Below are 16,918 nucleotides of genomic sequence, written 5' to 3' on the forward strand. Positions count from 1 at the left end.
CAGAAACAACAAATGGAATTTGCAAATACAAATCAAAATAAAATATTAATAAAGTTGGGGTGCAACACGAGGACTTCCCAGGAGGTCACCCTTCCTAGTACTACTCTCGCCCAAGCACGCTTAACTTCGGAGTTCTGATGAGATCCGGTGCATTAGTGCTGGTATGATCGCACCCGTTTAATTCATGCTCGCTTAGATCTTTGTGCACTATCTTGCTCCCCTCCATTAATTGTTTTAGACTTGAAAAAACTGTGTATGCAGCCTTCCTCCCTTGGTAACCGTGCACAAGCTCCTACGTGAGCGGAGTGTTTGCTTTTCAGATCTGCCGCACCTCCGGATAGATGCAATACTATCGCGGGGCCCACAATGCACGACGAATGCCGAAAGCCCGGTTCTTGCATCGTTGCCATTCAGTAATGACGATCGTGCCGCAAATGGTCCGAGTATCCGACGCATTGTTTCCAGTTGTCTCCTAGAAACAACAAATGGAATTTGCAAATACAAATCAAAATAAAATATTAATAAAGTTGGGGTGCAACACGAGGACTTCCCAGGAGGTCACCCTTCCTAGTACTACTCTCGCCCAAGCACGCTTAACTTCGGAGTTCTGATGAGATCCGGTGCATTAGTGCTGGTATGATCGCACCCGGTTAATTCATGCTCGCTTAGATCTTTGTGCACTATCTTGCTCCCCTCCATTAATTGTTTTAGACTTGAAAAAACTGTGTATGCAGCTTTCCTCCTTTGGTAACCGTGCACAAGCTCCTACGTGAGCAGAGTGTTTGCTTTTCAGATCTGTCGCACCCCCGGATAGATGCAATACTATCGCGGGGCCCACAATGCACGACGAATGCCAAAAGCCCGGTTTTTGCACGGTTCCCATTCAGTAATGACGATCGTGCCGCAAATGGTCCGAGTATCCGGCGCGTTGTTTGAGTTTGTCTCGCCGACACGACAAATGGAATTTGCAAATACGATATCGAAATAAAATATTAATAAAATTGGGGTGAAACACGAGGACTTCCCAGGAGGTCACCCATCCTAATACTACTCCCGCCCATGCACACTTAACTTCGGAGTTCTGATGGGATCCGGTGCATTAGTGCTGGTATGATCGCACCCGTTTAATTCATGCTCGCTTAGATCTTTATGCACTATCTTGCTCCCCTCCATTAATTGTTTTAGACTTGAAAAAACTGTGTATGCAGCCTTCCTCCCTTGGTAACCGTGCACAAGCTCCTACGTGAGCAGAGTGTTTGCTTTTCAGATCTGCCGCACCCCCGGATAGATGCAATACTATCGCGGGGCCCACAATGCACGACGAATGCCAAAAGCCCGGTTTTTGCACGGTTCCCATTCAGTAATGACGATCGTGCCGCAAATGGTCTGAGTATCCGGCGCGTTGTTTGAGTTTGTCTCGCCGACACGACAAATGGAATTTGCAAATACGATATCGAAATAAAATATTAATAAAATTGGGGTGAAACACAAGGACTTCCCAGGAGGTCACCCATCCTAATACTACTCTCGCCCAAGCACACTTAACTTCGGAGTTCTGATGGGATCCGGTGCATTTGTGCTGGTATGATCGCACAAGTTTAATTCATGCTCGCTTAAATCTTTATGAACTATCTTGCTCCCTTCCATTAATTGTTTTAGATTTGAAAAAAATGTGTATGCAGCCTTCCTCCCTTGGTAACCGTGCACAAGCTCCTACGTGAGCGGAGTGTTTGCTTTTCAGATCTGCCGCACCTCCGGATAGATGCAATACTATCGCGGGGCCCACAATGCACGACGAATGCCGAAAGCCCGGTTCTTGCATCGTTGCCATTCAGTAATGACGATCGTGCCACAAATGGTCCGAGTATCCGACGCATTGTTTCCAGTTGTCTCCCAGAAACAACAAATGGAATTTGCAAATACAAATCAAAATAAAATATTAATAAAATTGGGGTGCAACACGAGGACTTCCCAGGAGGTCACCCTTCCTAGTACTACTCTCGCCCAAGCACGCTTAACTTCGGAGTTCTGATGAGATCCGGTGCATTAGTGCTGGTATGATCGCACCCGTTTAATTCATGCTCGCTTAGATCTTTGTGCACTATCTTGCTCCCCTCCATTAATTGTTTTAGACTTGAAAAAACTGTGTATGCAGCCTTCCTCCCTTGGTAACCGTGCACAAGCTCCTACGTGAGCAGAGTGTTTGCTTTTCAGATCTGTCGCACCCCCGGATAGATGCAATACTATCGCGGGGCCCACAATGCACGACGAATGCCAAAAGCCCGGTTTTTGCACGGTTCTCATTCAGTAATGACGATTGTGCCGCAAATGGTCCGAGTATCCGGCGCGTTGTTTGCGTTTGTCTCGCCGAAACGACAAATGGAATTTGCAAATACGATATCGAAATAAAATATTAATAAAATTGGGGTGCAACACGAGGACTTCACAGGAGGTCACCCATCCTAGTACTACGCTCGCCCAAGCACACTTAACTTCGGAGTTCTGATGGGATCCGGTGCATTAGTGCTGGTATGATCGCACCCGTTTAATTCATGCTCGCTTAGATCTTTATGCACTATCTTGCTCCCCTCCATTAATTGTTTTAGATTTGAAAAAACTGTGTATGCAGCCTTCCTCCCTTGGTAACCGTGCACAAGCTCCTACGTGAGCAGAGTGTTTGCATTTCAGATCTGCCGCACCCCCGGATAGATGCAATACTATCGCGGGGCCCACAATGCATGACGAATGCCGAAAGCCCGGTTCTTGCATCGTTGCCATTCAGTAATGACGATCGTGCCGCAAATGGTCCGAGTATCCGACGCATTGTTTCCAGTTGTCTCCCAGAAACAACAAATGGAATTTGCAAACACAAATCAAAATAAAATATTAATAAAATTGGGGTGCAACACGAGGACTTCCCAGGAGGTCACCCTTCCTAGTACTACTCTCGCCCAAGCACGCTTAACTTCGGAGTTCTGATGGGATCCGGTGCATTAGTGCTGGTATGATCGCACCCATTTAATTCATGCTCGCTTAGATCTTTATGACCTATCTTGCACCCTTCCATTAATTGTTTTAGATTTGAAAAAAATGTGTATGCAGCCTTCTTCCCTTGGTAACCGTGCACAAGCTCCTACGTGAGCGGAGTGTTTGCTTTTCAGATCTGCCGCACCTCCGGATAGATTCAATACTATCGCGAGGCCCACAATGCATGACGAATGCCGAAAGCCCGGTTCTTGCATCGTGGCCATTCAGTAATGACGATCGTGCCGCAAATGATCCGAGTATCCGACGCATTGTTTCCAGTATCTCCCAGAAACAACAAATGGAATTTGCAAATACAAATCAAAATAAAATATTAATAAAATTGGGGTGCAACACGAGGACTTCCCAGGAGGTCACCCATCCTAGTACTCTCTCGCCCAAGCACGCTTAACTTCAGAGTTCTGATGGGATTCGGTGCATTAGTGCTGGTATGATCGCACCCGTTTAATTCATGCTCGCTTAGATCTTTATGCACTATCTTGCTCCCCTCCATTAATTGTTTTAGATTTGAAAAAACTGTGTATGCAGCCTTCCTCCCTTGGTAACCGTGCAGAAGCTCCTACGTGAGCAGAGTGTTTGCATTTCAGATCTGCCGCACCCCCGGATAGATGCAATACTATCACGGGGCCCACAATGCATGACGAATGCCGAAAGCCCGGTTCTTGCATCGTTGCCATTCAGTAATGACGATCGTGCCGCAAATGGTCCGAGTATCCGACGCATTGTTTCCAGTTGTCTCCCAGAAACAACATATGGAATTTGCAAATACAAATCAAAATAAAATATTAATAAAGTTGGGGTGCAAGACGAGGACTTCCCAGGAGGTCACCCTTCCTAGTACTACTCTCGCCCAAGCACGCTTAACTTCGGAGTTCTGATGAGATCCGGTGCATTAGTGTTGGTATGATCGCACCCGTTTAATTCATGCTCGCTTAGATCTTTGTGCACTATCTTGCTCCCCTCCATTAATTGTTTTAGACTTGAAAAAACTGTGTATGCAGCCTTCCTCCCTTGGTAACCGTGCACAAGCTCCTACGTGAGCAGAGTGTTTGCTTTTCAGATCTGTCGCACCCCCGGATAGATGCAATACAATCGCGGGGCCCACATTGCACGACGAATGCCAAAAGCCCGGTTTTTGCACGGTTCCCATTCAGTAATGACAATCGTGCCGCAAATGGTCCGAGTATCCGGCGCGTTGTTTGCGTTTGTCTCGCCGAAACGACAAATGGAATTTGCAAATACGATATCGAAATAAAATATTAATAAAATTAGGGTGCAACACGAGGACTTCCCAGGAGGTCACCCATCGTAGGACTACTCCCGCCCATGCACACTTAACTTCGGAGTTCTGATGGGATCCGGTGCATTAGTGCTGGTATGATCGCACCCGTTTAATTCATGCTCGCTTAGATCTTTATGCATTATCTTGCTCCCCTCCATTAATTGTTTTAGACTTGAAAAAACTGTGTATGCAGCCTTCCTCCCTTGGTAACCGTGCACAAGCTCCTACGTGAGCAGAGTGTTTGCTTTTCAGATCTGCCGCACCCCCGGATAGATGCAATACTATCGCGGGGCCCACAATGCACGACGAATGCCAAAAGCCCGGTTTTTGCACGGTTCCCATTCAGTAATGACGATCGTGCCGCAAATGGTCCGAGTATCCGGCGCGTTGTTTGAGTTTGTCTCGCCGACACGACAAATGGAATTTGCAAATACGATATCGAAATAAAATATTAATAAAATTGGGGTGAAACACAAGGACTTCCCAGGAGGTCACCCATCCTAATACTACTCTTGCATCGTTGCCATTCAGTAATGACGATCGTGCCGCAAATGGTCCGAGTATCCGACGCATTGTTTCCAGTTGTCTCCCAGAAACAACAAATGGAATTTGCAAATACAAATCAAAATAAAATATTAATAAAATTGGGGTGCAACACGAGGACTTCCCAGGAGGTCACCCATCCTAGTACTACTCTCGCCCAAGCACGCTTAACTTCGGAGTTCTGATGGGATCCGGTGCATTAGTGCTGGTATGATCGCACCCGTTTAATTCATGCTCGCTTAGATCTTTATGCACTATCTTGCTCCCCTCCATTAATTGTTTTAGACTTGAAAAAACTGTGTATGCAGCCTTCCTCCCTTGGTAACCGTGCACAAGCTCTTACGTGAGCAGAGTGTTTGCTTTTCAGATCTGTCGCACCCCCGGATAGATGCAATACTATCGCGGGGCCCACAATGCACGACGAATGCCAAAAGCCCGGTTTTTGCACGGTTCTCATTCAGTAATGACGATTGTGCCGCAAATGGTCCGAGTATCCGGCGCGTTGTTTGCGTTTGTCTCGCCGAAACGACAAATGGAATTTGCAAATACGATATCGAAATAAAATATTAATAAAATTGGGGTGCAACACGAGGACTTCCCAGGAGGTCACCCATCCTAGGACTACTCCCGCCATGCACACTTAACTTCGGAGTTCTGATGGGATCCAGTGCATTAGTGCTGGTATGATCGCACCCGTTTAATTCATGCTCGCTTAGATCTTTATGCACTATCTTGCTCCCCTCCATTAATTGTTTTAGATTTGAAAAAACTGTGTATGCAGCCTTCCTCCCTTGGTAACCGTGCACAAGCTCCTACGTGAGCAGAGTGTTTGCATTTCAGATCTACCGCACCCCCGGATAGATGCAATACTATCGCGGGGCCCACAATGCATGACGAATGCCGAAAGCCCGGTTCTTGCATCGTTGCCATTCAGTAATGACGATCGTGCCGCAAATGGTCCGAGTATCCGACGCATTGTTTCCAGTTGTCTCCCAGAAACAACAAATGGAATTTGCAAATACAAATCAAAATAAAATATTAATAAAATTGGGGTGCAACACGAGGACTTCCCAGGAGGTCACCCATCCTAGTACTACTCTCGCCAAAGCACGCTTAACTTCGGAGTTCTGATGGGATCCGGTGCATTAGTGCTGGGATGATCGCACCCGTTTAATTCATGCTCACTTAGATCTTTATGCACTATCTTGCTCCCCTCCATTAATTGTTTTAGACTTGAAAAAACTGTGTATGCAGCCTTCCTCCCTTGGTAACCGTGCACAAGCTCTTACGTGAGCAGAGTGTTTGCTTTTTAGATCTGCCGCACCCCCGGATAGATGCAATACTATCGCGGGGCCCACAATGCATGACGAATGCCGAAAGCCCGGTTTTTGCATCGTTGCCATTCAGTAATGACGATCGTGCCGCAAATGGTCCGAGTATCCGACGCATTGTTTCCAGTTGTCTCCCAGAAACAACAAATGGAATTTGCAAATACAAATCAAAATAAAATATTAATAAAATTGGGGTGCAACACGAGGACTTCCCAGGAGGTCACCCATCCTAGTACTACTCTCGCCCAAGCACGCTTAACTTCGGAGTTCTGATGGGATCCGGTGCATTAGTGCTGGTATGATCGCACCCGTTTAATTCATGCTCGCTTATATCTTTATGCACTATCTTGCTCCCCTCCATTAATTGTTTTAGATTTCAAAAAACTGTGTATGCAGCCTTCCTCCCTTGGTAACCGTGCACAAGCTCCTACGTGAGCAGAGTGTTTGCATTTCAGATCTGCCGCACCCCCGGATAGATGCAATACTATCGCGGGGCCCACAATGCATGACGAATGCCGAAAGCCCGGTTCTTGCATCGTTGCCATTCAGTAATGACGATCGTGCCGCAAATGGTCCGAGTATCTGACGCATTGTTTCCAGTTGTCTCCCAGAAACAACAAATGGAATTTGCAAATACAAATCAAAATAAAATATTAATAAAATTGGGGTGCAACACGAGGACTTCCCAGGAGGTCACCCATCCTAGTACTACTCTCGCCCAAGCACGCTTAACTTCGGAGTTCTGATGGGATCCGGTGCATTAATGCTGGTATGATCGCACCCGTTTAATTCATGCTCGCTTAGATCTTTATGCACTATCTTGCTCCCCTCCATTAATTGTTTTAGATTTGAAAAAACTGTGTATGCAGCCTTCCTCCCTTGGTAACCGTGCACAAGCTCCTACGTGAGCAGAGTGTTTGTATTTCAGATCTGCCGCACCCCCGGATAGATGCAATACTATCGCGGGGCCCACAATGCATGACGAATGCCGAAAGCCCGGTTCTTGCATCGTTGCCATTCAGTAATGACGATCGTGCCGCAAATGGTCCGAGTATCCGACGCATTGTTTCCAGTTGTCTCCCAGAAACAACAAATGGAATTTGCAAATACAAGTCAAAATAAAATATTAATAAAATTGGGGTGCAACACGAGGACTTCCCAGGAGGTCACCCATCCTAGTACTACTCTCGCCCAAGCACGCTTAACTTCGGAGTTCTGATGGGATCCGGTGCATTAGTGCTGGTATGATCGCACCCGTTTAATTCATGCTCGCTTAGATCTTTATGCACTATCTTGCTCCCCTCCATTAATTGTTTTAGACTTGAAAAAAACTGTGTATGCAGCCTTCCTCCCTTGGTAACCGTGCACAAGCTCTTACGTGAGCAGAGTGTTTGCTTTTTAGATCTGCCGCACCCCCGGATAGATGCAATACTATCGCGGGGCCCACAATGCACGACGAATGCCAAAAGCCCGGTTTTTTCACGGTTCCCATTCAGTAATGACAATCGTGCCGCAAATGGTCCGAGTATCCGGCGCGTTGTTTGCGTTTGTCTCGCCGAAACGACAAATGGAATTTGCAAATACGATATCGAAATAAAATATTAATAAAATTGGGGTGAAACACAAGGACTTCCCAGGAGGTCACCCATCCTAATACTACTCTCGCCCAAGCACACTTAACTTCGGAGTTCTGATGGGATCCGGTGCATTTGTGCTGGTATGATCGCACAAGTTTAATTCATGCTCGCCTAGATCTTTATGAACTATCTTGCTCCCTTCCATTAATTGTTTTAGATTTGAAAAAAATGTGTATGCAGCCTTCCTCCCTTGGTAACCGTGCACAAGCTCCTACGTGAGCGGAGTGTTTGCTTTTCAGATCTGCCGCACCTCCGGATAGATGCAATACTATCGCGGGGCCCACAATGCACGACGAATGCCGAAAGCCCGGTTCTTGCATCGTTGCCATTCAGTAATGACGATCGTGCCGCAAATGGTCCGAGTATCCGACGCATTGTTTCCAGTTGTCTCCCAGAAATAACAAATGGAATTTGCAAATACAAATCAAAATAAAATATTAATAAAATTGGGGTGCAACACGAGGACTTCCCAGGAGGTCACCCTTCCTAGTACTACTCTCGCCCAAGCACGCTTAACTTCGGAGTTCTGATGAGATCCGGTGCATTAGTGCTGGTATGATCGCACCCGTTTAATTCATGCTCGCTTAGATCTTTGTGCACTATCTTGCTCCCCTCCATTAATTGTTTTAGACTTGAAAAAACTGTGTATGCAGCCTTCCTCCCTTGGTAACCGTGCACAAGCTCCTACGTGAGCAGAGTGTTTGCTTTTCAGATCTGTCGCACCCCCGGATAGATGCAATACTATCGCGGGGCCCACAATGCACGACGAATGCCAAAAGCCCGGTTTTTGCATGGTTCTCATTCAGTAATGACGATTGTGCCGCAAATGGTCCGAGTATCCGGCGCGTTGTTTGCGTTTGTCTCGCCGAAACGACAAATGGAATTTGCAAATACGATATCGAAATAAAATATTAATAAAATTGGGGTGCAACACGAGGACTTCCCAGGAGGTCACCCATCCTAGGACTACTCCCGCCCATGCACACTTAACTTCGGAGTTCTGATGGGATCCGATGCATTCAGTAATGACAATCGTGCCGCAAATGGTCCGAGTATCCGGCGCGTTGTTTGCGTTTGTCTCGCCGAAACGACAAATGGAATTTGCAAATACGATATCGAAATAAAATATTAATAAAATTGGGGTGCAACACGAGGACTTCCCAGGAGGTCACCCATCCTAGGACTACTCCCGCCCATGCACACTTAACTTCGGAGTTCTGATGGGATCCGGTGCATTAGTGCTGGTATGATCGCACCCGTTTAATTCATGCTCGCTTAGATCTTTATGCACTATCTTGCTCCCCTCCATTAATTGTTTTAGACTTGAAAAAACTGTGTATGCAGCCTTCCTCCCTTGGTAACCGTGCACAAGCTCCTACGTGAGCAGAGTGTTTGCTTTTCAGATCTGCCGCACCCCCGGATAGATGCAATACTATCGCGGGGCCCACAATGCACGACGAATGCCAAAAGCCCGGTTTTTGCACGGTTCCCATTCAGTAATGACGATCGTGCCGCAAATGGTCCGAGTATCCGGCGCGTTGTTTGAGTTTGTCTCGTCGACACGACAAATGGAATTTGCAAATACGATATCGAAATAAAATATTAATAAAATTGGGGTGAAACACAAGGACTTCCCAGGAGGTCACCCATCCTAATACTACTCTCGCCCAACACACTTAACTTCGGAGTTCTGATGAGATCCGGTGCATTAGTGCTGGTATGATAGCACCCATTTAATTCATGCTCGCTTAGATCTTTATGCACTATTTTGCTCCCCTCCATTAATTGTTTTAGATTTGAAAAAACTGTGTATGCAGCCTTCCTCCCTTGGTAACCGTGCACAAGCTCCTACGTGAGCAGAGTGTTTGTATTTCAGATCTTCCGCACCCCCGGATAGATGCAATACTATCGCGGGGCCCACAATGCATGACGAATGCCGAAAGCCCGGTTCTTGCATCGTTGCCATTCAGTAATGACGATCGTGCCGCAAATGGTCCGAGTATCCGACGCATTGTTTCCAGTTGTCTCCCAGAAACAACAAATGGAATTTGCAAATACAAATCAAAATAAAATATTAATAAAATTGGGGTGCAACACGAGGACTTCCCAGGAGGTCACCCATCCTAGTACTACTCTCGCCCAAGCACGCTTAACTTCGGAGTTCTGATGGGATCCGGTGCATTAGTGCTGGTATGATCGCACCCGTTTAGTTCATGCTCGCTTAGATCTTTATGCACTATCTTGCTCCCCTCCATTAATTGTTTTAGACTTGAAAAAACTGTGTATGCAGCCTTCCTCCCTTGGTAACCGTGCACAAGCTCTTACGTGAGCAGAGTGTTTTCTTTTTAGATCTGCCGCACCCCCGGATAGATGCAATACTATCGCGGGGCCCACAATGCACGACGAATGCCAAAAGCCCGGTTTTTTCACGGTTCCCATTCAGTAATGACAATCGTGCCGCAAATGGTCCGAGTATCCGGCGCGTTGTTTGCGTTTGTCTCGCCGAAACGACAAATGGAATTTGCAAATACGATATCGAAATAAAATATTTATAAAATTGGGGTGCAACACGAGGACTTCCCAGGAGATCACCCATCCTAGGACTACTCCCGCCCATGCACACTTAACTTCGGAGTTCTGATGGGATCCGGTGCATTAGTGCTGGTATGATCGCACCCGTTTAATTCATGCTCGCTTAGATCTTTATGCACTATCTTGCTCCCCTCCATTAATTGTTTTAGACTTGAAAAAACTGTGTATGCAGCCTTCCTCCCTTGGTAACCGTGCACAAGCTCCTACGTGAGCAGAGTGTTTGCTTTTCAGATCTGCCGCACCCCCGGATAGATGCAATACTATCGCGGGGCCCACAATGCACGACGAATGCCAAAAGCCCGGTTTTTGCACGGTTCCCATTCAGTAATGACGATCGTGCCGCAAATGGTCCGAGTATCCGGCGCGTTGTTTGCGTTTGTCTCGCCGAAACGACAAATGGAATTTGCAAATACGATATCGAAATAAAATATTAATAAAATTGGGGTGAAACACAAGGACTTCCCAGGAGGTCACCCATCCTAATACTACTCTCACCCAAGCACACTTAACTTCGGAGTTCTGATGGGATCCGGTGCATTAGTGCTGGTATGATCGCACCCGTTTAATTCATGCTCGCTTAGATCGTTATGCACTATCTTGCTCCCCTCCATTAATTGTTTTAGATTTGAAAAAACTGTGTATGCAGCCTTCCTCCCTTGGTAACCGTGCACAAGCTCCTACGTGAGCAGAGTGTTTGCATTTCAGATCTGCCGCACCCCCGGATAGATGCAATACTATCGCGTGGCCCACAATGCATGACGAATGCCAAAAGCCCGGTTCTTGCATCGTTGCCATTCAGTAATGACGATCGTGCCGCAAATGGTCCGAGTATCCGACGCATTGTTTCCAGTTGTCTCCCAGAAACAACAAATGGAATTTGCAAATACAAATCAAAATAAAATATTAATAAAATTGGGGTGCAACACGAGGACTTCCCAGGAGGTCACCCATCCTAGTACTACTCTCGCCCAAGCACGCTTAACTTCGGAGTTCTGATGGGATCCGGTGCATTAGTGCTGGTATGATCGCACCCGTTTAATTCATGCTCGCTTAGATCTTTATGACCTATCTTGCTCCCTTCCATTAATTGTTTTAGATTTGAAAAAAATGTGTATGCAGCCTTCTTCCCTTGGTAACCGTGCACAAGCTCCTACGTGAGCGGAGTGTTTGCTTTTCAGATCTGCCGCACCTACGGATAGATGCAATACTATCGCGGGGCCCACAATGCATGACGAATGCCGAAAGCCCGGTTCTTGCATCGTGGCCATTCAGTAATGACGATCGTGCCGCAAATGATCCGAGTATCCGACGCATTGTTTCCAGTATCTCCCAGAAACAACAAATGGAATTTGCAAATACAAATCAAAATAAAATATTAATAAAATTGGGGTGCAACACGAGGACTTCCCAGGAGGTCACCCATCCTAGTACTACTCTCGCCCAAGCACGCTTAACTCCAGAGTTCTGATGGGATTCGGTGCATTAGTGCTGGTATGATCGCACCCGTTTAATTCATGCTCGCTTAGATCTTTATGCACTATCTTGCTCCCCTCCATTAATTGTTTTAGACTTGAAAAAACTGTGTATGCAGCCTTCCTCCCTTGGTAACCGTGCACAAGCTCCTACGTGAGCAGAGTGTTTGCTTTTTAGATCTGCCGCACCCCCGGATAGATGCAATACTATCGCGGGGCCCACAATGCACGACGAATGCCAAAAGCCCGGTTTTTTCACGGTTCCCATTCAGTAATGACAATCGTGCCGCAAATGGTCCGAGTATCCGGCGCGTTGTTTGCGTTTGTCTCGCCGAAACGACAAATGGAATTTGCAAATACGATATCGCAATAAAATATTAATAAAATTGGGGTGCAACACGAGGACTTCCCAGGAGGTCACCCATCCTAGGACTACTCCCGCCCATGCACACTTAACTTCGGAGTTCTGATGGGATCCGGTGCATTAGTGCTGGTATGATCGCACCCGTTTAATTCATGCTCGCTTAGATCTTTATGCACTATCTTGCTCCCCTCCATTAATTGTTTAAGATTTGAAAAAACTGTGTATGCAGCCTTCCTCCCTTGGTAACCGTGCACAAGTTCCTACGTGAGCAGAGTGTTTGCTTTTCAGATCTGCCGCACCTCCGGATAGATGCAATACTATCGCGGGGCCCACAATGCACGACGAATGCCGAAAGCCCGGTTATTGCATCGTTGCCATTCAGTAATGACGATCGTGCCGCAAATGGTCCGAGTATCCGACGCATTGTTTCCAGTTGTCTCCCAGAAACAACAAATGGAATTTGCAAATACAAATCAAAATAAAATATTAATAAAATTGGGGTGCAACACGAGGACTTCCCAGGAGGTCACCCTTCCTAGTACTACTCTCGCCCAAGCACGCTTAACTTCGGAGTTCTGATGAGATCCGGTGCATTAGTGCTGGTATGATCGCACCCGTTTAATTCATGCTCGCTTAGATCTTTGTGCACTATCTTGCTCCCCTCCATTAATTGTTTTAGACTTGAAAAAACTGTGTATGCAGCCTTCCTCCCTTGGTAACCGTGCACAAGCTCCTACGTGAGCAGAGTGTTTGCTTTTCAGATCTGTCGCACCCCCGGATAGATGCAATACTATTGCGGGGCCCACAATGCATGACGAATGCCAAAAGCCCGGTTTTTGCACGGTTCTCATTCAGTAATGACGATTGTGCCGCAAATGGTCCGAGTATCCGGCGCGTTGTTTGCGTTTGTCTCGCCGAAACGACAAATGGAATTTGCAAATACGATATCGAAATAAAATATTAATAAAATTGGGGTGCAACACGAGGACTTCACAGGAGGTCACCCATCCTAGTACTACGCTCGCCCAAGCACACTTAACTTCGGAGTTCTGATGGGATCCGGTGCATTAGTGCTGGTATGATCGCACCCGTTTAATTCATGCTCGCTTAGATCTTTATGCACTATCTTGCTCCCCTCCATTAATTGTTTTAGATTTGAAAAAACTGTGTATGCAGCCTTCCTCCCTTGGTAACCGTGCACAAGCTCCTACGTGAGCAGAGTGTTTGCATTTCAGATCTGCCGCACCCCCGGATAGATGCAATACTATCGCGGGGCCCACAATGCATGACGAATGCCGAAAGCCCGGTTCTTGCATCGTTGCCATTCAGTAATGACGATCGTGCCGCAAATGGTCCGAGTATCCGACGCATTGTTTCCAGTTGTCTCCCAGAAACAACAAATGGAATTTGCAAACACAAATCAAAATAAAATATTAATAAAATTGGGGTGCAACACGAGGACTTCCCAGGAGGTCACCCTTCCTAGTACTACTCTCGCCCAAGCACGCTTAACTTCGGAGTTCTGATGGGATCCGGTGCATTAGTGCTGGTATGATCGCACCCGTTTAATTCTTGCTCGCTTAGATCTTTATGACCTATCTTGCTCCCTTCCATTAATTGTTTTTGATTTGAAAAAAATGTGTATGCAGCCTTCTTCCCTTGGTAACCGTGCACAAGCTCCTACGTGAGCGGAGTGTTTGCTTTTCAGATCTGCCGCACCTCCGGATAGATGCAATACTATCGCGGGGCCCACAATGCATGACGAATGCCGAAAGCCCGGTTCTTGCATCGTGGCCATTCAGTAATGACGATCGTGCCGCAAATGATCCGAGTATCCGACGCATTGTTTCCAGTATCTCCCAGAAACAACAAATGGAATTTGCAAATACAAATCAAAATAAAATATTAATAAAATTGGGGTGCAACATGAGGACTTCCCAGGAGGTCACCCATCCTAGTACTACTCTCGCCCAAGCACGCTTAACTTCATAGTTCTGATGGGATTCGGTGCATTAGTGCTGGTATGATCGCACCCGTTTAATTCATGCTCGCTTAGATCTTTATGCACTATCTTGCTCCCCTCCATTAATTGTTTTAGACTTGAAAAAACTGTGTATGCAGCCTTCCTCCCTTGGTAACCGTGCACAAGCTCCTACGTGAGCAGAGTGTTTGCTTTTTAGATCTGCCGCACCCCCGGATAGATGCAATACTATCGCGGGGCCCACAATGCACGACGAATGCCAAAAGCCCGGTTTTTGCACGGTTCCCATTTAGTAATGACGATCGTGCCGCAAATGGTCCGAGTATCCGGCGCGTTGTTTGAGTTTGTCTCGCCGACACGACAAATGGAATTTGCAAATATGATATCGAAATAAAATATTAATAAAATTGGGGTGAAACACAAGGACTTCCCAGGAGGTCACCCATCCTAATACTACTCTCGCCCAAGCACACTTAACTTCGGAGTTCTGATGGGACCGGTGCATTTGTGCTGGTATGATCGCACCCGTTTAATTCATGCTCGCTTAGATCTTTATGAACTATCTTGCTCCCTTCCATTAATTGTTTTAGATTTGAAAAAAATGTGTATGCAGCCTTCCTCCCTTGGTAACCGTGCACAAGCTCCTACGTGAGCGGAGTGTTTGCTTTTCAGATCTGCCGCACCTCCGGATAGATGCAATACTATCGCGGGGCCCACAATGCACGACGAATGCCGAATGCCCGGTTCTTGCATCGTTGCCATTCAGTAATGACGATCGTGCCGCAAATGGTCCGAGTATCCGACGCATTGTTTCCAGTTGTCTCCCAGAAACAACAAATGGAATTTGCAAATACAAATCAAAATAAAATATTAATAAAGTTGGGGTGCAACACGAGGACTTCCCAGGAGGTCACCCTTCCTAGTACTACTCTCGCCCAAGCACGCTTAACTTCGGAGTTCTGATGAGATCCGGTGCATTAGTGCTGGTATGATCGCACCCGTTTAATTCATGCTCGCTTAGATCTTTGTGCACTATCTTGCTCCCCTCCATTAATTGTTTTAGACTTGAAAAAACTGTGTATGCAGCCTTCCTCCCTTGGTAACCGTGCACAAGCTCCTACGTGAGCGGAGTGTTTGCTTTTCAGATCTGCCGCACCTCCGGATAGATGCAATACTATCGCGGGGCCCACAATGCACGACGAATGCCGAAAGCCCGGTTCTTGCATCGTTGCCATTCAGTAATGACGATCGTGCCGCAAATGGTCCGAGTATCCGACGCATTGTTTCCAGTTGTCTCCTAGAAACAACAAATGGAATTTGCAAATACAAATCAAAATAAAATATTAATAAAGTTGGGGTGCAACACGAGGACTTCCCAGGAGGTCACCCTTCCTAGTACTACTCTCGCCCAAGCACGCTTAACTTCGGAGTTCTGATGAGATCCGGTGCATTAGTGCTGGTATGATCGCACCCAGTTAATTCATGCTCGCTTAGATCTTTGTGCACTATCTTGCTCCCCTCCATTAATTGTTTTAGACTTGAAAAAACTGTGTATGCAGCTTTCCTCCTTTGGTAACCGTGCACAAGCTCCTACGTGAGCAGAGTGTTTGCTTTTCAGATCTGTCGCACCCCCGGATAGATGCAATACTATCGCGGGGCCCACAATGCACGACGAATGCCAAAAGCCCGGTTTTTGCACGGTTCCCATTCAGTAATGACGATCGTGCCGCAAATGGTCCGAGTATCCGGCGCGTTGTTTGAGTTTGTCTCGCCGACACGACAAATGGAATTTGCAAATACGATATCGAAATAAAATATTAATAAAATTGGGGTGAAACACGAGGACTTCCCAGGAGGTCACCCATCCTAATACTACTCCCGCCCATGCACACTTAACTTCGGAGTTCTGATGGGATCCGGTGCATTAGTGCTGGTATGATCGCACCCGTTTAATTCATGCTCGCTTAGATCTTTATGCACTATCTTGCTCCCCTCCATTAATTGTTTTAGACTTGAAAAAACTGTGTATGCAGCCTTCCTCCCTTGGTAACCGTGCACAAGCTCCTACGTGAGCAGAGTGTTTGCTTTTCAGATCTGCCGCACCCCCGGATAGATGCAATACTATCGCGGGGCCCACAATGCACGACGAATGCCAAAAGCCCGGTTTTTGCACGGTTCCCATTCAGTAATGACGATCGTGCCGCAAATGGTCTGAGTATCCGGCGCGTTGTTTGAGTTTGTCTCGCCGACACGACAAATGGAATTTGCAAATACGATATCGAAATAAAATATTAATAAAATTGGGGTGAAACACAAGGACTTCCCAGGAGGTCACCCATCCTAATACTACTCTCGCCCAAGCACACTTAACTTCGGAGTTCTGATGGGATCCGGTGCATTTGTGCTGGTATGATCGCACAAGTTTAATTCATGCTCGCTTAAATCTTTATGAACTATCTTGCTCCCTTCCATTAATTGTTTTAGATTTGAAAAAAATGTGTATGCAGCCTTCCTCCCTTGGTAACCGTGCACAAGCTCCTACGTGAGCGGAGTGTTTGCTTTTCAGATCTGCCGCACCTCCGGATAGATGCAATACTATCGCGGGGCCCACAATGCACGACGAATGCCGAAAGCCCGGTTCTTGCATCGTTGCCATTCAGTAATGACGATC

At 46.6% G+C, this 16,918-nt stretch overlaps 28 non-coding genes and 7 pseudogenes across 28 annotated transcripts; all 35 read right to left on the bottom strand.

The window, feature by feature from the left end:
• Positions 1 to 56: 56 nt before the first annotated feature.
• LOC148796609 (5S ribosomal RNA) lies at positions 57 to 175 on the bottom strand. Its single transcript, XR_016072461.1, has one exon. It is a non-coding gene; the product is annotated as a 5S ribosomal RNA (ribosomal RNA).
• Positions 176 to 529: 354 nt separating this feature from the next.
• LOC148796610 (5S ribosomal RNA) lies at positions 530 to 648 on the bottom strand. Its single transcript, XR_016072462.1, has one exon. It is a non-coding gene; the product is annotated as a 5S ribosomal RNA (ribosomal RNA).
• Positions 649 to 1,003: 355 nt separating this feature from the next.
• LOC148796611 (5S ribosomal RNA) lies at positions 1,004 to 1,122 on the bottom strand. Its single transcript, XR_016069416.1, has one exon. It is a non-coding gene; the product is annotated as a 5S ribosomal RNA (ribosomal RNA).
• A 355-nt stretch (positions 1,123 to 1,477) lies between these two features.
• LOC148796612 (5S ribosomal RNA) lies at positions 1,478 to 1,596 on the bottom strand (annotated as a pseudogene).
• A 354-nt stretch (positions 1,597 to 1,950) lies between these two features.
• Positions 1,951 to 2,069, bottom strand: LOC148796613 (5S ribosomal RNA). Its single transcript, XR_016072463.1, has one exon. It is a non-coding gene; the product is annotated as a 5S ribosomal RNA (ribosomal RNA).
• A 355-nt stretch (positions 2,070 to 2,424) lies between these two features.
• LOC148796614 (5S ribosomal RNA) lies at positions 2,425 to 2,543 on the bottom strand. The gene has a single exon (XR_016073261.1). It is a non-coding gene; the product is annotated as a 5S ribosomal RNA (ribosomal RNA).
• A 354-nt stretch (positions 2,544 to 2,897) lies between these two features.
• LOC148796615 (5S ribosomal RNA) lies at positions 2,898 to 3,016 on the bottom strand. The gene has a single exon (XR_016071455.1). It is a non-coding gene; the product is annotated as a 5S ribosomal RNA (ribosomal RNA).
• A 353-nt stretch (positions 3,017 to 3,369) lies between these two features.
• On the bottom strand, positions 3,370 to 3,487 carry LOC148796616 (5S ribosomal RNA). Its single transcript, XR_016070027.1, has one exon. It is a non-coding gene; the product is annotated as a 5S ribosomal RNA (ribosomal RNA).
• Positions 3,488 to 3,841: 354 nt separating this feature from the next.
• LOC148796617 (5S ribosomal RNA) lies at positions 3,842 to 3,960 on the bottom strand. The gene has a single exon (XR_016069517.1). It is a non-coding gene; the product is annotated as a 5S ribosomal RNA (ribosomal RNA).
• A 355-nt stretch (positions 3,961 to 4,315) lies between these two features.
• On the bottom strand, positions 4,316 to 4,434 carry LOC148796618 (5S ribosomal RNA). Its single transcript, XR_016074693.1, has one exon. It is a non-coding gene; the product is annotated as a 5S ribosomal RNA (ribosomal RNA).
• Positions 4,435 to 4,973: 539 nt separating this feature from the next.
• LOC148796619 (5S ribosomal RNA) lies at positions 4,974 to 5,092 on the bottom strand. Its single transcript, XR_016073380.1, has one exon. It is a non-coding gene; the product is annotated as a 5S ribosomal RNA (ribosomal RNA).
• Positions 5,093 to 5,447: 355 nt separating this feature from the next.
• On the bottom strand, positions 5,448 to 5,565 carry LOC148796620 (5S ribosomal RNA; annotated as a pseudogene).
• A 354-nt stretch (positions 5,566 to 5,919) lies between these two features.
• Positions 5,920 to 6,038, bottom strand: LOC148796621 (5S ribosomal RNA). Its single transcript, XR_016075505.1, has one exon. It is a non-coding gene; the product is annotated as a 5S ribosomal RNA (ribosomal RNA).
• Positions 6,039 to 6,392: 354 nt separating this feature from the next.
• Positions 6,393 to 6,511, bottom strand: LOC148796622 (5S ribosomal RNA). The gene has a single exon (XR_016073391.1). It is a non-coding gene; the product is annotated as a 5S ribosomal RNA (ribosomal RNA).
• Positions 6,512 to 6,865: 354 nt separating this feature from the next.
• LOC148796623 (5S ribosomal RNA) lies at positions 6,866 to 6,984 on the bottom strand. Its single transcript, XR_016070393.1, has one exon. It is a non-coding gene; the product is annotated as a 5S ribosomal RNA (ribosomal RNA).
• A 354-nt stretch (positions 6,985 to 7,338) lies between these two features.
• On the bottom strand, positions 7,339 to 7,457 carry LOC148796624 (5S ribosomal RNA). The gene has a single exon (XR_016073403.1). It is a non-coding gene; the product is annotated as a 5S ribosomal RNA (ribosomal RNA).
• A 356-nt stretch (positions 7,458 to 7,813) lies between these two features.
• LOC148796625 (5S ribosomal RNA) lies at positions 7,814 to 7,932 on the bottom strand (annotated as a pseudogene).
• A 354-nt stretch (positions 7,933 to 8,286) lies between these two features.
• LOC148796626 (5S ribosomal RNA) lies at positions 8,287 to 8,405 on the bottom strand. Its single transcript, XR_016072464.1, has one exon. It is a non-coding gene; the product is annotated as a 5S ribosomal RNA (ribosomal RNA).
• Positions 8,406 to 8,977: 572 nt separating this feature from the next.
• Positions 8,978 to 9,096, bottom strand: LOC148796627 (5S ribosomal RNA). Its single transcript, XR_016073989.1, has one exon. It is a non-coding gene; the product is annotated as a 5S ribosomal RNA (ribosomal RNA).
• Positions 9,097 to 9,451: 355 nt separating this feature from the next.
• On the bottom strand, positions 9,452 to 9,569 carry LOC148796628 (5S ribosomal RNA; annotated as a pseudogene).
• Positions 9,570 to 9,923: 354 nt separating this feature from the next.
• Positions 9,924 to 10,042, bottom strand: LOC148796629 (5S ribosomal RNA). The gene has a single exon (XR_016073415.1). It is a non-coding gene; the product is annotated as a 5S ribosomal RNA (ribosomal RNA).
• Positions 10,043 to 10,397: 355 nt separating this feature from the next.
• LOC148796630 (5S ribosomal RNA) lies at positions 10,398 to 10,516 on the bottom strand. The gene has a single exon (XR_016068787.1). It is a non-coding gene; the product is annotated as a 5S ribosomal RNA (ribosomal RNA).
• Positions 10,517 to 10,871: 355 nt separating this feature from the next.
• On the bottom strand, positions 10,872 to 10,990 carry LOC148796631 (5S ribosomal RNA; annotated as a pseudogene).
• A 354-nt stretch (positions 10,991 to 11,344) lies between these two features.
• On the bottom strand, positions 11,345 to 11,463 carry LOC148796632 (5S ribosomal RNA). Its single transcript, XR_016073426.1, has one exon. It is a non-coding gene; the product is annotated as a 5S ribosomal RNA (ribosomal RNA).
• A 353-nt stretch (positions 11,464 to 11,816) lies between these two features.
• Positions 11,817 to 11,935, bottom strand: LOC148796633 (5S ribosomal RNA). The gene has a single exon (XR_016069232.1). It is a non-coding gene; the product is annotated as a 5S ribosomal RNA (ribosomal RNA).
• A 355-nt stretch (positions 11,936 to 12,290) lies between these two features.
• Positions 12,291 to 12,409, bottom strand: LOC148796634 (5S ribosomal RNA). The gene has a single exon (XR_016073990.1). It is a non-coding gene; the product is annotated as a 5S ribosomal RNA (ribosomal RNA).
• Positions 12,410 to 12,763: 354 nt separating this feature from the next.
• LOC148796635 (5S ribosomal RNA) lies at positions 12,764 to 12,882 on the bottom strand. Its single transcript, XR_016072465.1, has one exon. It is a non-coding gene; the product is annotated as a 5S ribosomal RNA (ribosomal RNA).
• A 355-nt stretch (positions 12,883 to 13,237) lies between these two features.
• LOC148796636 (5S ribosomal RNA) lies at positions 13,238 to 13,356 on the bottom strand. The gene has a single exon (XR_016073262.1). It is a non-coding gene; the product is annotated as a 5S ribosomal RNA (ribosomal RNA).
• A 354-nt stretch (positions 13,357 to 13,710) lies between these two features.
• LOC148796637 (5S ribosomal RNA) lies at positions 13,711 to 13,829 on the bottom strand. The gene has a single exon (XR_016071456.1). It is a non-coding gene; the product is annotated as a 5S ribosomal RNA (ribosomal RNA).
• Positions 13,830 to 14,182: 353 nt separating this feature from the next.
• On the bottom strand, positions 14,183 to 14,301 carry LOC148796638 (5S ribosomal RNA). The gene has a single exon (XR_016070763.1). It is a non-coding gene; the product is annotated as a 5S ribosomal RNA (ribosomal RNA).
• A 355-nt stretch (positions 14,302 to 14,656) lies between these two features.
• LOC148796639 (5S ribosomal RNA) lies at positions 14,657 to 14,774 on the bottom strand (annotated as a pseudogene).
• Positions 14,775 to 15,128: 354 nt separating this feature from the next.
• On the bottom strand, positions 15,129 to 15,247 carry LOC148796640 (5S ribosomal RNA). Its single transcript, XR_016072467.1, has one exon. It is a non-coding gene; the product is annotated as a 5S ribosomal RNA (ribosomal RNA).
• Positions 15,248 to 15,601: 354 nt separating this feature from the next.
• On the bottom strand, positions 15,602 to 15,720 carry LOC148796641 (5S ribosomal RNA). The gene has a single exon (XR_016072468.1). It is a non-coding gene; the product is annotated as a 5S ribosomal RNA (ribosomal RNA).
• A 355-nt stretch (positions 15,721 to 16,075) lies between these two features.
• On the bottom strand, positions 16,076 to 16,194 carry LOC148796642 (5S ribosomal RNA). Its single transcript, XR_016069418.1, has one exon. It is a non-coding gene; the product is annotated as a 5S ribosomal RNA (ribosomal RNA).
• A 355-nt stretch (positions 16,195 to 16,549) lies between these two features.
• LOC148796643 (5S ribosomal RNA) lies at positions 16,550 to 16,668 on the bottom strand (annotated as a pseudogene).
• Between the last annotated feature and the right edge of the window lie 250 nt (positions 16,669 to 16,918).

The sequence above is a fragment of the Nelumbo nucifera genome, chromosome 4 (assembly GCF_055504915.1).
Source record: "Nelumbo nucifera cultivar China Antique chromosome 4, China Antique-T2T, whole genome shotgun sequence".
Lineage (NCBI taxonomy): Eukaryota > Viridiplantae > Streptophyta > Magnoliopsida > Proteales > Nelumbonaceae > Nelumbo > Nelumbo nucifera.